Consider the following 20,381-nt stretch of genomic DNA (forward strand, 5'->3'; position numbering starts at 1 on the left):
AGTGCGATCTTTGGATTTAGTAGTAAGTAAGGAGTCCGGCTTAGGAAATGATAACTTCGAAGCATGCCCATCTTCCCCTGCTCACATAGGTTATGGTCCTTTGTCTGAAGAAGAAATACTTGTCACACAACTAGGCTACGGTGGAGATGAGGAGGAGAATGTGGTTGCCGATGGTGAGGGCAATCATGATTGTGATGAAGAGGATGATGATTATGTAATTGGTGATGCAGAAGAAGGTTTGGACGACGCTAGCGGAGACTTTTCTATTGAGGATGAGCTTAGCGACGAAGATGATCTTAGTGGTGAAGAAGACTTTGGTGATGCTAGGGCTATGAACCATTTTGACATGGAGATAGCTGGAGATGATGAATTCTTCGTAGAGGAGATAGCCGAAGACTCTGATGACGATCGCCCTGTTGGTCGTCTCAATTTTAGGGAAATAGAGATATTGTCTAGGGTCTTGCCTTGGAGAGATCCACTAGTTGGTGATTTCGAGGACCTTAGCCATGATCACAGGGCAGTAGCTGATGGTGGGCCAAGTGATACAACAGTGCCTGATGTTAGCGGTTGCCTCATCATATGGAAGGGCATATTGTTTGCTACCATGGATGAGTTGAAAACATGGTTGCAAGAGTACTCCATTATACACAACCGACCTTTTAGGGTCATCAATTCATTCAAGGAGAAGAGGTACACTGTTGCTTGTGAAGAACAATAGTGTGGTTGGAGAGTATGTGCTAGGAAGACGAAGGCAGGCAAATGGAAGATTACCTCAATGAAGCAACCACATGTTTGTGCCATTGCTGAGGCAGAAGAGAACCATCTGCAGCTCAATTCTAGGTTCATTGCAAGGCAGTTATGCCCCGTGGTGAAGCATATGCCAACCATTACGGTGTCCGCGTTGGTTGAGATCATCTTCCAATGGTACAATTACTATGTCAAGTATGGAAAAGCATGGAGGGCAAAGCAGCGTGCACTGGAAATAATATTTCGAAATTGGGAAGAAGCTTATGAGTGCCTCCCTGTAATGTTGAACACAATGAGGGCTGTAAATCCTGGGATGCACTTCGAGTATTTACCTAAGGAGGGTGAAACAAGGAATGGTAGCTAGGTATTTGGAAGGGCCTTTTGGGCGTTCGGGCAGAGCATCGAAGCATTCAAGCATTGCAAACCCATTGTCTCAATTGACGGGACCTTTCTTACAGGGAAATTTGAAGGCACAATGCTTATTTGTATTGGGACAGATGCAGAAGACCAGCTTGTGCCATTGGCCTTTGCGATTGTTCGGAAGGAGGACATAGATAGTTGGTGTTGGTTTCTCAGGCTAGTAAGACAAGTGGTAATTGATCTGGGACGTGATGTTTGTGTGATATCCGATAGGCATGCTGGCATTCTGAATGCCGTAGAACAAGAGATTCCTGGTTACGGCCAAATACATCACCGGTGGTGCACTAGACACCTTGCTCAGAATCTTATAAGGCGTGATCACACAAAGGACAACTTCAAATTATTTGAGGAGGTTTGCAGGCAGTAAGAGGTTCAATTATTCAAAGACGAGCTAGATGCCCTAAAGTTAGCCACAAGTATTGATGGCAGGCAATTCTTGAGCGAGTTGATGGCGTCGAAGGATAAGTGGTCACTTACATATGACACCGAAGGTTGGAGATGGGGCTTCATGACTAGTAACATGGCAGAGATATTCAATAGCCTTCTAAGAGGTTGTCGTGGTCTGCCTGTGACTACTATTGCCTCATTCACCTTCTACAAGTTGAATGCTTGGTTCATTTCGAGGAAGAAGCATGTGAGGTCTCTATGGATAGCAGGCAAAGCTTGGCCACTTTTAGCATCTCAGGAACTAGCTTTCTCAAAGAAAAAGTCTAAACGACAGAAGGGTTCATGTTTTGATCCGATCAACCATGGATATGAGATTCTAGAGGGTGGTGGAACTAACATTGGTGGTGAAGACTGGGGTGCTCGAAAACATAAAGTAGTGATCAATGAGAATAAGTGTACGTGTGGAAAACTGACCATATACCATAGGCCTTGCTCCCACATGATTACAGCCTATCGCCTTAGACGTGTTGACGCTGAGGTCCCTCCCCGTATGGCCGCAGAGTTCTCTTTGAGGAACCTAATGAGCACCTAGAATCCTCAGTTCGAGCCATTTCTTGACGAGAGTCAATGGCCTACTTATGATGGCCCCAAGTATGTGGCTGATCTTGGTTTACTCTAGAAGAGTAGAGGACCTAGGCGGCGGAAGCGGTTCAGGATGGACATGGACCAAGCCACAAAAGATAGATCAACCACGAGTAAGGTTGGGACACATTTTGTAGAGGACACCCAAAAGAGCCGTTGCTCTGGTTGCCATAAGACGGGCCACAATAAGATTAAATGTCCTAAACTACTTAGACAACAGGTATCCACTAAGCTAGCTACTTGAATTGCTTTGTGTAATAATGCATTGGTTTACTTTTGTTTTTTTATTGTTATGTTACTTCGTACCACATATACATGCTTTAACTTATACTAATGCTTTGGCATTCCTTATGTTGCAGGATGGATCGGTTCCCCCTTCTTGATCCAAGGTTCGATGAGCACCACAGGGCTCGGAGGATCGAGAACGGAGAGGTATATTCAATAATTCGTATGAAACAGTGCATTGTTCATCTTTTGCTCTATAGTCCATGCTCTTTATAAAGTGACATGAACTAATACTTTTTCATGCTTGTCTTTTTTTTGCAGGTTTTGAATGTGCTGAGACCAATGACACATGAGGCCTCTACGACCATGGTCTACGACGAGAGGTACACGCCCCTCCTGAAGCTGGCGAACCTTGCTACCATTGCTCGTGTTTGTCGTCGAGGCACGCCACCTTTCAACCCAGCGGCACTGACGGCGTTGATAGATCGGTGGCGTCCGGAGACACACAGCTTTCACCTATCGTGCGGGGAGATGACGGTCACTCTCGAGGACGTTGCCATGATCCTTGGAGTCAAAATCCAAGGATTCCCAGTGACAGGAGACACGGAGTCTGAAGGATGGCAGCAGTGGGTTGAGCACTTCTTGGGACGTCCCCTAGCGACAGTTGAGGCTGGCAAGAAATGGCGCAGCAGTGGGGTGTCCCTGAGGTGGCTTCGTCAGCAGTTTTGGGAGTGCCCACCCAACGTAGACGCCCAGACCGTGACATACTACTGTCGGGCCTACGTCCTGCACATGTTTGGTACGGTTCTCTTCCCTGATGACACTAGAGACACGGCGTCCTGGATGTACATCCCGTGCCTTTGGAACTGGGAGGATGCCGGCAATAGGAGTTGGGGCTCGGCTATACTTGCCTTCCTATACCGTCAGCTTTGCGAGGCTTGCCGCCATCCTAGAGGTGCGCACGCTACAATGTCAGGGTACATCACACTGTTGCAGGTAATAAAGCAAAGTTGTACAAGTTTCCACTATAATTCAATGTTTTTTCTTAACAAAAGTGATTAACATGCAAGTTTCCACTCTTTTTGCAGATTTGGATGTGGGAGAGGCTTCCAGTTGGGAGACCGCATCAGCTTGACCCCCCACAACCTTGGTTTCCTCAAGGAGACATAGTTGTCGCCCCTACCATGGCACACCTCTACGAGCGAGCCCACAGAACTTACCACGTGTCACGCAACGCGTACATCAGCTTCACCAACGAGCTGGACACCCTTTTGCCACAGCATGTAAGTTTCCCACCCTTTTGGCCTAATCGAGGATATGTGCACAAATTGAGCGTTGACTAGTTGATGACGACGTTGTGTACAGGTTCAATGGCGCCCATATCGGCGGAGGCAAGTCACGGATCTCAACTTGAGCTCCTTGTGCACGGCAGACGAGGATGTCTGGACGATGAGGACCCCCCTCATTTGTTTCTATGCAGTGGAGTACCATCTCCCTCACCATGTACCACGACAGTTTGGTAGGCTACAGCCTTCTCCGCCCAAGGATTTCTCAACCGGTTGGCAGCTCCACAAGTACATAACATGCAATATTTTGTTCGTTTCACATGAATGAATCATTGAGTAGGCCTTCATATTGCCGCTATGGTGTAAAATTTGCAGGTTCAGCAGACAAAAAAATAAGAAGATCACCAACTGGCAGCTGGAGCACCAGCGCTACATTGATGAGTGGATGTTGATGGAGCAGAACAACATGGGCATCCATGCCGTCCATCGTGACAAGGCATTCGATGATTACCTTGTTTGGCTTGGTCAACGAACAAGGCTTCAATTGAGGCTCACTTGGACGGAGCAAGACATTGCTGACATTACGAGCAAGGATGAGGGCAACAACCCATATGACCAAGCTACCCGAGAAGGCAGGCAAGTTGAGATCGCCCCTGCGTTAGCCAGAGCTGTAAGTGATACAACTATTTCCATCGCTGAGGTCTTTACTGTGATGGAGGCTTAAATTCTTGTTTTTGTTGCATAGAGCACGGAGATAATGAGGACAGTGTCCGAGCAAGGAAGGGCATTGATGATTCCTATGGGCGATCCTGATGAGGCCTCCATGTTACGACAGCACATTCAGGTAGTCTCCTGTCATTCAGTTGATGTTACATCTTTATATAGTTTTGCGACCAACCCCACTTACTAATAGTGCTTTCAAAATGCAGCGTGCCATGCATCGCCTCCGAAAGGTAGCTGCACGCCTTGGATGTAGACATGCCCCGGATGTGGCAGTCCCACAATAGCTTGGTGCTAGACCTTCTACTGCACATGTTGGAGGGACTTCATCTTCACATGGTGCACATGTTGGCGGGACTTCTTCTTCACATGGTGCGACAACTAGTGCAGAGGGTGGTCAAGGACATGGTCCTTATGATGATGAAGATGATGAAGGACAGGGAGAGTACTATGATCATGAGTATGATGAGATTGGCATGTCCCAGCTTGAAGATGCACCCCAAGGAACTCAAGGCCCCTCTGGTTCTGGACGTCCACAGAGGACGCTCAGACCAGTGGACAGGTACACTCTAGGTACCTATCCGTTTGGGAGGGGAAAGCGTTATGCTCGCCGTCCACGTTAAGGTACAAGGAGCGAGCTAAAAGATCCAAAGACTTCATATGCTATATTTTGTGCATGGACTATGTATGCATTGGACCTTATGTAATGCACTATGTATGGACCTTGTACTATGTTTGGACTATGTTGGATGATTGATGAAGCATATGTATGGACTATGTTGGATGTTGAATGTGTTGGACTATGTTGGATGTTGAATGTGTTGGACCTTATGTATGTATGTGTATGTCGGTGTGGTCATTTGTTATGTGAAATTCTGTATGCTCATGTATTATGTGTGTTATGTGTTATGTGTATGCTCAGTTAACTATTTTTTAGTGAACCCAGGAGCTCGGTGTCAATTGAACACATGCCGAGGGTGGGCACCTCGGCGTTTAGTCAATTGACGCCGACCCCTGGTGCATACTGGAATCCTTTGCCTCGAAGCGACGAGGTGCCCAAGCTCGGTGTTCTGTAAATTGACGCCGAGCTGTTAACCTCGGTGTGAAAATATTAAACGCCGAGGTAGGCGTGTGGGCTGACCCGACGACGCCTGTGGCCCAAACGTCAGCGTGGCTCGACTCGGCGCCTTGCTATCCGATCTCGGCGTGGGCCGACTCAGCGCCGAGGTTCGGCCCAAACCTGGCGTGGGCCGTGGTGATCCAAACCCTAGGGTTGGCGTGGGCCGACTCGACGCCGAGCCTCAGCCCAACACTTCATGTAATCGGCCGAGCCAAACCCTAGGGTTGGCATGGGCCAAATCAACGCCTTGGTCATCTACCTCGGCGTCGTCCGACTTGACGCCGAGCCTATAAATCATAAAAAAGAAAGAATAAAGTATTAAAGACAGAGGTCTTCTAAACCTTTGGTATAGGTTGAAATCCTATTTGCATGATTCAAATGAAAAATCTTTCTCAACGATTCCTCTTCTACTAACACGAGTTATACTAATAAGAGTAGACATGCTATATTTATGTTTATATGTTTGTTCCTGCAGGAAAAACCGAAGGTTGGTTCGATTTCAATCCCCTATTTTTAGAGAGAGTCAAATCTTTTTTTCAGTTTGGGAATCAACCATAGTACATGAAACTTAGAGATAGGTAAACTGCAATTTATGAAATAGCGAATGCACAACGATTACACTCACATCAAAACTAACAATGGCATGTCGCAAACTAAACCTAGCATGCCTTAGGGGATTGAAAGAAACAAGTGATACAGACGTTGCAAAGGTACTACGATTACAACTCACATGAAAACTAACAATGGCATGTTGCAAACTAAACCTATCATGCCTTAAGAGATTGAAAAGAACAACTCATACAAGCATTCCACATTCGGATTGACTAACAAAGGTTGGTCCTAATAATGCTCCCACATATTGAACTGAGTTGCGCCTTCCCCATAGTATCCTCCAGTTGACGGCGGCGGTCGCTACAATTGAAAGAATTTAGTCATATTAACGAAGAACCAAACCTAAACCTAGGGTTTTCTATTTGTTGCACAAATAATGAATAAACATTAGGATTACCTTGAAATACGAGCTTTACCACGCCTTGGCATCCTAACATTACATAGAAAAAAAATCAATCCAAAGTACCTTACAACGAATGTAAAGCTACTAACACTAAATCACCATACCTCCCAAATACGCTTTTCATTACAAACCCTAAGCAAATTTAAATCCCAACAAATACAAAATTTAACTCAATGATTATAAACCAGAACATATACAACAACAACAACAACCACCATACATTTGGGTCATTCAATCATTTGAACCACCATACATTGTACGAATGACATGAACATGAACCAAACCTATAATGCCAAGTTAAAAAACAACCGAATCTAAATGGATGAAATGAAAGAGGGGAAAGAGGAGTACCTTGGCAAAACGTTCTAGTCATAAAAAATTGAAATCTAATGACCAACAAATAACTAAAATACATACTAACCCTAATGACCAACAAATAACTAACCCTAATGACACCTACAATAAACAAAGAACTCTAATGACCAAAATAACTAGAAACCAAACTAACCTAACATGTTCAGCACATAAAACAGTTAAACAACAATGCACTCAATCAACCTAAGCCATACATTTTGCAAATACAAATACACATATACCAAAACACCATACACCCATGATTCCACATGATCAGAGACAATGCAAGCACATCTACGCGGATAGATTGGAAGAGGGGAGGGACCATTACCTCGAGGAAGCTTCGGGAGACGAGATCCGGGCATCTAGGGTCGCATTTGGGGGGTTAGAGTTTCGTGGAGGCCGTGGGGGGATTTGGGAGACAGAGAGTCGGCGCTTTTAGAATGGAGGGAGGAAGAAGAAGGGGGCCGCGGCGCGTCTTCAAGAGTCTAGACCTCGGCGTTGAGTCAGGCCGCGCCGAGTCTGGTGGCTCGGCGTTAAGTGACCCCGCGCCGAGCTATTGGGCCACGAAGCGTTATTAGGCCACCTGGGCCGCGCGCCGGATGGTGCCAATAGCTCGGCGTGTAGTCCCACAGCGCCGAGGTTCGGCCTGTGGCGTTGGCTGACACAACGCTGACGTGTCGGACCCCATGCGCCACCGTGTCGCCGTCGACCGGGGTCGTCCGTGACGTGGCAAGACATCGGCGTCGTGTCAGTCGATGCCGACCCTCATAACTTGGCGTCATATTCTAACACGTCTAAAAATGGTCTATTTTCAGCAAACGTTTTCGCATAGGTCTTTTTGTAAAAAATGTTTTCAAAAGAGACCAAAATACAAAAATTTCACATGCTGAGTTCAAAAACATTGGCACCGAGGAACCTACTTGCGTCGATGCTGAGAAATAAAAAAATACTTCTTAGCCGCCGTTTGTTGCTTGCTCATGCGCAAGAATAAAGATGGTGCTCTGACGTTGGACCCTACAAGCACATGCATGTCGATGCTGGACACTGTGATGTTAGAGTGTTTTTTCAGCATCGGCTGTGATAGCTTTCTCAGCCTCGACTACGCTGTGGGTACTCTTAGGGCACGTACAACTGAGAAACCGCTCGGCTAAACAGACAATTGGTATAATCCATACACAGCTATTGTCTGTTAGATTATCTACAAATCATTTAATGTTTGTACGTAGCCATGATCAATTATAAATAACATTTCTATATACCATTGTGTTGCTAATTGATGCAAAATAAATCCTTCAAAGTAAATCATATATTATATATAATATATTTCATAACTCAAATATAACATACGATCTTCTTCCCCATAAATCAAATATGATTGAAACATTTATGTCTATTTTTCTTTATTTCCATAGTGTTGCCATATGTGCTCAACAAGATAATTCCTAAGTTGTCTATGTGTTGGCCGTGCTTGGATAGCGGAATTCCTTCTAAGCACCTCCGCGAAGCATGGATTGGAGTTATCACTTATATGCACTTCAGGCGGGAGCACTATCGTCGCACTTCTCATTCAAATCCAAGGAAACTCTAACCAATTCCTTCTCATCCTCCACTATCATATTGTGAAGGATAACACAAATTTGCATTATGTTGATAACGTCCCCCCTGCTTCCATAACCTTGATGGTCGACGAACAATATCAAAGCGGGATTGCAGTACGCCAAATGCGCATTCGACATCCTTCCTCGCTCCTTGCATCAATGCAAACAATGTCTTCGTCCGTCTAAGAGGCTGATATTGTCTTCACGAAGACCGCCCATTATGGATATATTTTATCGGCGAGATAATAGCCCATATCATATTGTGTTCCATTTTACAGTGTATTGTACCCTTGGAGCTTCCCCTTTTAGGACATTGATGAACAGTGGTGACTTGTTTAGGACATTGATGTCGTTCTGAGATCCGGCGGTACAAAAAAAAGCATGCTATAAATGAAGATTATGAGATGCCACTGCTTCAAGGATCATAGTAGGAACACCTTTTGTCACCACGTGTGAACATGCCTGCCCAACCTTTCGAACAATTCTTCTATGCCCAATGCATACAATTGATGCTTCCCAACATTCGCTTGTAGGAGGGCATAGGTACTCTTGACCAAAACATTCAATCACCCCTACGTCAAATTTTCCTAGAATCTCCAAAGAAGTGCTTGCGGCAATTTTTAGTACCTCATCAAGTTGGTCAGCCAGGGAGCCGTATGATAGCATCCGGATTGCCGCGGTACACTTATGAAAGGGTGAATGTCTGTCCCTACCAGATGCATCAACTCTTCGGGTAAAATAAGGATCCCAATTGCTAAGAGTTTCCACGATGCACAGGAATAACGGTTTATTCATCCGAAACCTTCTACGGAACATCTCATTGGTGTAGATAGAATTTGCAGAAAAGTAATTAGCAACAAGATCATCATGACCTGCTTCTCGATTCCTTGGTATGTACCTCCTTGGTCCACTTTGTTGTCGTCGGCGAGTCACAGGCGATGTTCCTCCTTCGATGTCGGCCTTCAATCCATCTCCAATCTTCCTCACAAATTCTTCTACAATTTCATCCTCCGCTAGGAAATCTTCCATGGTGACACCTCTGTAGGATCAAAGTCATCGGCTTCTGGTAGATCATCTTCATCATCGGCTGGTGGATGTGGTTCCATAATACTGGAAAAAACAACTACAGATCCTCCTATGCCGACTGAATGGAGTCAAGCCACCTTTTTATAGTCTGCAACCTATGACTGGATGGAGATTCATACGGGAGATATGCAGTCGGTGGACAGTTTCACAAGGAGACAAGCAGACAGTGGACTGTTTCACATAGGATACATGCAGGTGACACTACGGGACAGTTTCACATAGGAAACATGCGCAGACAACTGAAAAATCAAGTGACATGCAGGTAACTAAAAAATCATGATATGCAGGTGACTGAAAAATCAGACGTTTGACACATTCACAGAGGGAGACATGCAAACATTTGACAGGTTCACACAGCAGGTTCCATACAGCGCCAAAAAGGTAAACAGCCTGTGCATACCAAGGCAACAGGACACAAGCAAAAGACAGGTTTCAAGCAAAATTATCATGCCATCAGCTAATTACTAACAGAACTAGCAGAATTTCCCTGCTGTCCAGCAAAAGACAACTCACCATGGCTTCCTCTTGAAAAATTATTAGCTGTCCTATGATTGAAAACATTTAGTTATCAGTTATCAGCTGTTCTATAACTGAAAAATAGAATTGCAGAATGTGTGCATACCTGACTAGATCATTTCAGGAAATAAAGTCTTCCTAAAAGACTTCATGGCAGCAACACGCTCAGCTTTTTCTTCGTCAGACATTGAACTTGTATCTTGAGAGATAAGAGAGTTGTAAGCTTTCTTCGTCAGTCCACCGATTAATCTTGTGCCATCGATCCTGGCTTGCTTTGAATTTCTTTTCCTCCATGATGCAGAAGTCTTGTTGTATGACTTAACAACATCACCCCAATAGTGCTCGTTATTCCTATCGGCACCAACGGATGAGTTTGTTGAATTTTTCAACCAAGCACTCATCAATCTCTTGTCTTCTTCTGGTGTCCACTTGATCCGCTTCTCAGTCCTAACATTCTCATCATCGCTATCAACTTCAACAGCCTGTTGGTCAGATAAAACTTCCACTTCTTCAGATGAACTTCCTCCATTGTTATGTTGTGGTGCATCCATTGAGGCAAAACACCCACCAATGTCGGCAGGCCTTGGTGCCTTGAAAGGTGCATAATGAGATGGACCACCAACGAAATGTGAATTCTGTGATAAATGGGGCTGGCTGTTGATTAAACTCATAAATCCACCAGGGGGATGTGAGTTGTTGTCCCTGCAAGATTGATCACAGCAAGCAATTCATAATTTGGAAACTAAGCATACTAATGATGACAGCAAGATTCATGACACCTGATTGAAAAAAATAGAACAAAATATTTTTCTCAGCTGTGATACACAAACCTACATTTCACTCAGTGGGTTCAGTGATACAACACAAACCAACTTCTCAGAAAGTAGCTAATGATGGCATGTTTAATTTACTTCACACCAGCCTGTGCATACCAAGGCAACTAGACACAAACAAAAGACAGGTGAACTGAACAAGTAGCAGAACCATCAGAATTTCCTTGCTGTCCAGAACTAGCAGAACTAGCAGAATTAGGTAGAAAGCAAAAGACACTAACAGAATTAGCTAGAAAGCAGAAAGGATCATGACACAAAACAGAACTGGCAGAATTTCGAATTAAATTTCCAACTCAATTTACAACTGAATTTCTAACTGAATGTGTATGGAATAAATCCTAAACTAAATTTCTTACTGAATGTGAGTCTATATAACTGAATGACGACAACAAGCAGCTTATAATTTGGAATAAACCTTGGTTCACGACAACCAAGGAGCAACACATCTAAACTTATGAATCAACAAATAGATTAAAGAGAATGACAAGTTTTGGGGAATTACCATGCTGTATCCCAACTTGAATGATGCCCAAATGGAGGTGAAATTAGACTGATGGAGCCACATCTACCCTATGAAGAGCCAACAGCGCCAAATCCTCCCATGGAGGAATCCATCACCACCGCACCATGTGAATAGCCGGGGCCGACTGGATAGCCTCGTCTGCCATGGACTGGTGAAGAGTCGATGTCGTCTGCGAGGGATTGGGGATGAATCGAAGCTGCTGCCGCCACGCCGTTGATGTGACCAGAGGGGTTGGGGTGCTAGGGCCGAGCTGCTTCCGCGTCCGATGAAAGTTGCCGCCGCGACGTTGCTGAGACCGGTGCGGGTGGGTGCAGGGGCCGAGCCGCTTCCGCGAGGAAGTCTCCTCGCCGCCGCTGCTGGCGCTGCAGTCGCCTTGCTCTTCGAAGCCGATGCGGTCTTCCTCTTCAAACCAGACGCCGTCCCACTAGACATCGCGGGAGAGGCAAGGGGCGGCTACCAGCGAAGGCTCAAAAGGGCGGCGGAGACTGTCGAGGGCATGGAATGGCGGGGAAATATAGCGAGGCTGAGACATTTGGCGGGAGGTTTGGTGCGCAATCTTCACCCAGCGTGCGCAGCTGGATCCACGTGGCGTCGACTGGAGACATAGTGTGTCTCATCGATTATGTTCACATAGCAAAGATGACCACTTCCAACATAGCCAACAAAAGGCAAGGACGCAAGCAAACTTAGCTGATTCTAGTAGCGTGCTACACTGTAGTCAAGCAGAACAACTTCAGAATTGGAAATGAAACTAAGAATTGGTTTGCTGGTAGTAGCACAGACTGTGAGCCTGTTCGTTTGTTGGTTTCAGCTAGGGCTTATCAACCAGCCAACAGTGTTTTCCTCTCACAACAAACCAGCACTAGCCGGGTTTATCAGCCCAGAAACCAACCAGTGAACAGGCCTATAATATTAGGCAAGATAAAGATGATATCCCAACAACAGATCACGGTATCCAATTTGTGTCGCACCAAATCATGGGGAAATTATATGGCAGTCTTGATCTCATTGATTTTTGTACAGTTAGTGAATCTTAACATATATATCAAGGGATGATCAACATGATGGTACATTGCCGTAAAAAAAACATGATGGTACATCATATGGTCATTGTGTACCCAGAAGTACTTAATGTAGATTTTGCTCCAGTGGGAAAGGAGAAAAGAAGGGCTACCACTACACGAAGATGTTGAACTTGGCTGTGCGTATGTCTTCATGAAACTTGGCTGTGCCTATGTCTTCATGAAGCCCAGGGGAAAAGGTTTAACTGAAATAGTAGCAATCACCCAATCAGTTCAGGAGTGATGGCACCACAGATACTCATTGGCGAAAAATAACCACGTGAAATTAGAAAAAAAAAATGCAGGGCCACAGACTGAAATTATGAAAGGAATTTTGGAACATGTTTTATTCTAACAAATGAGATGCCATATTAAACTATTTGGCAACAAAACCGTGGGAATTTATTTTTCACGTTTAAAGCTGGAAAGGAATACTAATAAAGATGATATAGAGCTGAACTGTACTACATATACCAAAATGCGTGACTATGTGGCAAGAGCACCTCAGAATTTTGCAGACAGTATTGAGAGAGCAAGCCAATTAGATAGTTATAAGAATGTGCACACAAGAGAAGTAATTATCATCCAGTAGAACTTAGAAAACAACACATAGGATCACATATTGTGACAACGAAACACGAAACTCCATTGCTATCATCCCATTATGATAGGTATAGGTCAGAGAATGGGATATAAATAAATACATGAACCGGAAACATATACATTATCTGGCTTGCACATAGATAACAAACAATCAAGAACAGGATCTCCATTTGGGGAAGACAGACCTATGATTTGGTTTCGAATTCGCTGTTGCTTGAATGAAAGACAGAGAGTACCCATATCTGAAGATTCCAACTCTGTCCGAATTTTAAAGAACATGTGTAAATTAGCAACGAATCCCTTCATATAAATTGAAGCAAAATAAATAAGAACTCTACATGCAGGCGTAAAGAAAGAAAGGGATGCTGGAAGGTAGAGGGTGCCGTTGGAGAGGGAGAGAGCAAGAGGGGGGTAACGGCCGATTGCATCTGACTGAGCATTGAGAAAGTCATACCTGGTGGAAGACGGAGAATCCAATGACTGCGCGGAAGTGGCGCCCTATCCGTCCCTCGGCGTTGCGTGCGTGGCTGAGAAGGAAGGGTCGCAGATCTGGGCCGTTGAGCGACGCGGCGCGCAAGGAGACATCGCCGCCGTACAGCCCGTAGCCGTGTCGCCGCCACACCTCGCCCTGGTTACCCACGCCAAGGACTGAGGGAGGAAAGGGAGACGTCGAGCGTGTTGGCTGGGCTGGCGACGCCGGTGCAGACTGTGACGGGCCCTCATGGTGGGAGCCAGCCCTGCCACCGCACGTCACTCCGCCGTCGCCGCTGCCCTGGTCGCCCTGGCGGCGCTGGGAACGAAAAGGCCGTGACGCAGGTCACGCGCGACAGGACCCTATTTACAGGGGCCACGACGACGGCGAGGCAAGCGGATTGGCGTCGACGACGGGGAGCAGGTGGAAGCCGGCACGTCGGCGGCGGGCGGCGGGCGGCGGGTTCCGAGAGCGGAGGAGCCGAGGAGGCGAGGTGAGGGGACGGAGCGGGCGAGAAACCGGCTGAGGATGGGAAGAATATACGTGGAGCAATGACGTGGGGGCTATTTCTTTACGAGACAATAATAATAAAAAAAATCATAATGATATGTGTGTTTGAAAAAGTTCAGCGGTCTTCAACGTCACTGTTATAACTTTTTCGTTTTCTCTAACATCGTCAAAGTGCAGGGGTGAAAAAACGAAAATGTCCTTAAATTTAAATATGTCATTAAATTTTTTTTGATATCTTAACGACTTCAAATGAAAAAACTCAAAATTAAAAAGTTGTAGATCTCGTCGAGATTTATAATTTTTATATAAAAATTATTTTCATTTAATTCCGCAAAAAAATATGATTTAATATGATTAATATATCTTAGAAAAATCATATTATTTTTTTGTGAAATTAAATAAAAATAATTTTTATATAAAAATTATAGATCTCGACGAGATCTACAACTTTATAGTTTTGAGTTTTTTCATTTGAAGTCGTTAAGATGCTCAAAAAAATTAATGACATATTTACACTTGATTGTATTTTCGTTTTTTCACATCTGGAGTTTGACGGCGTTGGAGCCCAAACTGACGGAAATGGCATGAAGGGCGAAAAAGTTGAAGCAGTGGCGCTGAAGATCGCTGAACTTTTTCAGAGGCACACAGAATATTACGACCTTTTTTAATGACACACAAAGAATTTCTCCATATAGTTGTTCGGAATCCAGTCCCACCAACGCCCCGCTCATAGACACCGACCGTAGGCGTGATTTTTTTTCCTCCGTATGGGTGTTTGCCGTGCCGGTTTTCTTTTTTACCGTTGACTGGATTTCTGTTTTTTCGTTGGCCGAGTTTCTTTTTTCCTTTTTTTTTCTTTGACTGAGTTTCTGTTTCTTTCTTTTGCGTGGACAGAGTAGAGAAGCAACGCTTTTTTCCTTTCTTTTGCATGGACAACTTTTTTTCTATGTGCAAAGCGTCAGCTCGCGGCCATACTATCTATTCGGTTTGTGTTATGTTTTAAATTATTAATCCCCGTGTCCCAATAAAAACAGTGACTTTATAGTTAACTATAAAATTGTTATAAGTATGTTTGTATCAAGAACAATAAAATTGGCAAATGAAAGAATGTGCAGCATTTTTTTATTCTTGTCTAGGATGCATAAAAGTAATTTCGTGACAAATGGTGTCGTTAAAAAAACTCCTAGTCTTGCAAACATTATTTGTTACCAAAGTAACATAGAAATTTGTAAATTTAATACAATTCTACTGACTACTTTACTGATCGTTGTATGTTGTATCATGCGGTCATGCCCATGTACAAGGAATATACAGCTGCAAGCGCCATTATCGGTTATGCTGCAGCAGTAGCATTGCATAGGGAGCAGAAGCAGAAGCAGAAGCAAAGCAAGAACCACCCTTTTGAAAGCTGGTTAGACAATAATACAATTAGTTCAGTACAATAATCTCCACCTAATATATTTTTGCTTAAGATTGTTTAGCTAGCTGAAAATTACAAATACTTATAATAATTGTTTCTTTCAAATGAATATGGTAAAAATGCATGTCATCCATGGAGTGTCTCATCTTTTCATAGAGAAAAATATTATATGCAAAACGTCTCTTTCAGTTGAGTATATCTTAAATGCGTGTCACACATGCTATCTCAAATAATCTTCTCATATCTGCAACTGCAACATGTCCCATTGAAAGCTCTAGTTTGATTTTGGTGAATTGATGAAACCATAAATGCTAACCTAGTTTATCAAAGTGATCATAAGATAGGTAGCACATTCCAAGTGATGAAGCAAATAAAGATCATGACATGATGATGGTGATGCCATGGTGATGATCAAGTGCTTGGACTTGAAAAGAAGAAAGAGAAAAACAAAAGGCTCAATGCAAATGTATAAGTGGTAGGAGCCATTTCGTTTCGGTGATCAAGACACTTAGCGAGTGTGATCATATTTAGGTTTGATAGTCGTACTATTAAAAGGGGTGAAACTCGTATCGAAATATGGTTATCAAAGTGCCACTAGATGTTCTAACTCATTTCATATGCATTTAGGATCTAGTGGAGTGCTAACACCCTTGAAAATATTTGTGAAAATATGCTAACATACATGCACAAAGGTGATACACATTATGTTTAGCACTTGGGAGCAAGGGTTCAAAACTTCACTGATGGAGTGCGGACAGTCCGACGGTGCCACCGGCGCCCTGTACAGAAAAGACAGGGTTTCACATAGTGCACCGGACGCTGGTCATGTGGTGACCGGACTCTGGAGAGCAGCATCCGATCAATTATAAAAGAAGGTGGTACTCTCGGCCTAAAACCAGACGCAGGTGACCGAACTCTGGCTGAACACTGTTCAACATCTGGTCCTGCTGATGTGGCGGCGCACAGAGAAGACGGTGAGTGACCGGACCCTGGGCGAGTCCGGTCGATCGTGAGCGGACGCGTCTGGTTGCGACTGAAACCTTACTAGAAGTGATCGGACGCTAGGCAAATGTGCATCCGGTCCTACACTGTAGTGTGTCCGGTCTCAACTTAAGTGTACTGATGACCGTTGAGATCGGGCGATCAACATTTGAAGCAGGGGACACGTGGCAAAAAATCTAAGGACCAAACGCTGGGGTCCTGCGTCCGGTCAATACGACCGGCGCGTCCGGTCGCCCCGATTTTTTAGTGAACAGAGAGCCAATGGCTCTATTTGTGGAGGCTCTCTATTTAAGCCCCACTGCTGGCTCTAGCTCACTCTCTTGGCCAATTGCATTGATATAGCAACCTTGTGAGCTTAGCCAAAGCCCTCCCACTTATCTTCATCATTGATTCATCATCTTTGTGAGATTATGAGTGAATCCAAGTGTATTACTTGAGTGTTTGCATCTAGAGGCACTTGGTGTTCGTATTTCGCTGTGAGATTCGTTTATTACTCTTGGTGGTTGCCGCCATCTAGATGGCTTGGAGCAGCGAGGATCGTCGAGCAGAGGTTGGTGATTGTCTCCGGCTCCGATCATGGTGATTATGAGGGGTTCTTGATCTTTCCCCGGCGAAGAGCCAAAAGGTACTCTAGTAAATTGCTCGTGGCTTGTGCGATCCTTATCTTGTGTTGGTTGTGCGACACCCTATTGAGGGTTTGGCGTATGATGCTAATTAGCGCGTGAACCTCCAAGTGAGTGAATCGCCACAACGAGAACTAGCTTGCCGACAAGCAAGTAAACCTTGGTAAAAAATCATTGTGTCAACATTTTATTTCGAGGTGATTGGTATTCATTGGTATTCACTCTTGTGATTGATTGGTTCATTTCTCAACTCGACGGTATAACCATCTTGCTTTCTCTCTCTTTATAATACCGCAAACTAGTTGTCAAGCTCTTTAGTGTAGCTAGTCGTGAGAGCTTGTTAGTTTGGTTAGTGTGGCTTTTTAGTTAGCATTTAAGAGCATACTAACATAGTGTAGTCACATAGCCATTGTGTGGATAGAGACTATAGAAAAACTAGAATTGTGGTAGGTGGCTTGCATTTTTAGTACGCTAACACAACACTTATTTCGCCTTATATTTGTCTAACCGGTTTGCTAAGTGTTATTGTAGAAATTTTAATAGGCTATTCATCCTCCTTCTCTAGCTATTAGGACCTTTCACCCTGTAATTTCAGCATGCTTGTTTTTGCAGGTAACACATATCAATCAACAAAAGATGGTAAATAACTAAATATCAGAAGTGTATATGAGAAGCAGTAACATATTTTTATGAGCAAACGAAGTATGGTGATAGCATAACTTCGTGTGCAGTAAATCTGTAATATCAACAAGTGCATACATAGATCTAGATAAATCATAAAATCAATGCCACATTTATGACTGGAGGCAATGATCAGTCCAAACAAGTGTCTCCAGCATACCTATTTTGTGCTAGCGGCACGCCACTATTGCTGGAGTGCAGAAGAAGCCGACGCCTCTACTGGTGGAAGGCTAACTAAAATGATAAAAAACAACCATAACTAGTGTTAATGATTTGGAAGCTACAACAGTCATAAATAAAATGTGTAAAATTGGAAAATTAGCAAGGCTGAAAAAATAAGCTAATTTTTAATGGAAACAAATGCAAAATTTATACTCTTTTAGATCTTCAAGCATAATTAGCCACACAAACAAATCAGTAATAGTAGAAGAAACTACCTATGTGAGTAATCATGGGGAGTAGATGGAGGATGCTTTGATGGCGAGCGCCTAGGATCTGCACATAAAAAAACAAAGAGAGAGAAAAGAGGATAAATAACGCTGATAAAACTATTAGCTCTAGTACATGATGTACACCTCTGTTTTATTCTAAGCTCAAAAGAATTTTCACAATTCAAGATCTAATACAGGAATCATGTTTGATTACTGATTAGATTCACAAATAGATAAATGATTGCATGAAAATAATGAAGAGACATATATATTAACTATACACTAAGATGCCATGTAAAACAAGGGAAGAATATTCAAAAAGAACTACTAGTATTAAACCACACTAGTTGGTAATACCCTGATTTTTCTACATGCATGTATGTACACACCTCAGGTCAATATATTAATGGATCCATACCAGATGCAAGAATATGCAAATAAGGATGAAATCTAAGCTATGTTTGCAATCTCATTAATTTACTCTATCTTATATCTTACAAGTCTAGCTTTTTTTTAAGTTGCCTGATTAATCAGCCTACAATACGACCATCGCAATATCACTTCAAAAACCCCGAGTTACTAATACTGCTAGTCGCCTACGTAGTTCTACTAGCAGAAAAATAATCTAGGCAAGCACTGTGTGTATCACTTCAAAAGCCACCCATTCTGAACTGTTGGACCAAATATGATTGAAAGCATGCACTTGTGACTTGTCTATATAAAGGCGCTGATCAAAATGGCCTTCTAGGGAGGATTACAGTTTCTACTATTTGAAGACTTATGCAGCGAGGCCAAAACAAGTAATACTATTCCTAGTATTACTAATTTACTATTAGTTCTAGCTTCTTATCGTTCAACAATTGTTTGCAAAAAATTGAAATAATGTCAGTCTGATTTCTCACATAAAACCTCATTAATTGTAATTGCAAGATATCTTCTTCTAGATATAATGCAAGTATAGAAGACGTCACTGTAAGATATCTATTGAAGTACTTCTCCCTTATATGACTAGCCTTAGAATGCCTCTTCTCCATAACGCAAGACCTAACAAGTTAAGAGTTCAGTTATGTACTCTGAATAAAAATCTAAATTTTGTGAAAATATAGAACAAGCGTGTAGCTGAGTGAGAGCATGTTGGAAATCAGAACTGAAATTATCAGTCTATCAAATACAATTTGAAAGGACAATTGCACAAATTGTAAGACAGAGTTGTTATGCCATGGTTGCTACTTGTTAAAATTACCATTTTCACCCCATCCATTAGTCAAACCGAAAATATAGATTAATGTTAAAATTGATGTGGCACATCAAAAGCTTTGAGTGATATAATTTTAGTTTATTCAGACAACCCTTAACTCAACAGGATGCATATTACCAAAAGAAAAGTAGTATGTCAACTAACTAAAACTCTTGCGAAAAAACTAACTAAAACATCGTGCCAAAATATTCTCCAAGTCTCCCAGTAACAATCAAATGGCACCTGAAATTCAACAATTCCCTCCATGAGATGCATAAAGCTACACTAGATTTATTCAAAATTACAACTAATATATGGAGCACCAGTAAATGTTGCACACGTCTTCCATGTAAATCCAGAAGTATGTATTCTGCGAGAACAGAATCAATGTCAGCTGTAAAACAACCACAAGAATATTGCAGTTCTTATTAATGAATCAGACTGCCAAGTCTTGTGCTCATATAAATGTCCCAGCAACATAGTAGTAATTAAATAAGTGAATAACTCAAACAAATTGTATGACCAATCAGAAAAGCACAATACGTGAGACATTACATAATTTAAAAGCTCATAATACCAAGCCTTGATCACTTAGATAATGCACGCTAAAAAACACAGCCAAGAGCAGGCTAGCAGGTCACACCTCACAACAAAACTTGAGACATTAATCGTTTTCCAATTTTCTACTAAAAACTAAAATACTAATGCACAAATTCAGTAGAATCTACGAAACAATTAGCTAGCTAATTGAATAATCATAAATCTGGTAAGATGATGGTGAACTGCGTGCACTACACAGAAGTTAGAATCAGACATTTATGAGCCAACTAAACAAATTTAGAATGGCAAAATAACCTTCACTACAA

At 43.0% G+C, this 20,381-nt stretch overlaps 1 long non-coding RNA gene and 1 pseudogene across 2 annotated transcripts; both read right to left on the minus strand.

The window, feature by feature from the left end:
• Positions 1 to 8,454: 8,454 nt before the first annotated feature.
• Positions 8,455 to 9,558, minus strand: LOC136461183 (uncharacterized; annotated as a pseudogene).
• A 55-nt stretch (positions 9,559 to 9,613) lies between these two features.
• Positions 9,614 to 14,128, minus strand: LOC136459476 (uncharacterized). 2 transcript variants are annotated; one of them, XR_010760208.1, is made up of 5 exons: positions 13,594 to 14,128; positions 13,325 to 13,396; positions 12,650 to 12,742; positions 10,226 to 10,821; positions 9,614 to 10,148 (listed from the first exon to the last, which is right to left on the minus strand). It is a non-coding gene; the product is annotated as an uncharacterized lncRNA (long non-coding RNA). The 2 variants fall into 2 exon arrangements; XR_010760207.1 differs by lacking the exons at positions 9,614 to 10,148; positions 10,226 to 10,821 and having other exon boundaries at positions 12,411 to 12,742.
• Between the last annotated feature and the right edge of the window lie 6,253 nt (positions 14,129 to 20,381).

This window comes from Miscanthus floridulus, chromosome 6 (genome assembly GCF_019320115.1).
Source record: "Miscanthus floridulus cultivar M001 chromosome 6, ASM1932011v1, whole genome shotgun sequence".
NCBI classification, from domain to species: Eukaryota; Viridiplantae; Streptophyta; class Magnoliopsida; order Poales; family Poaceae; genus Miscanthus; species Miscanthus floridulus.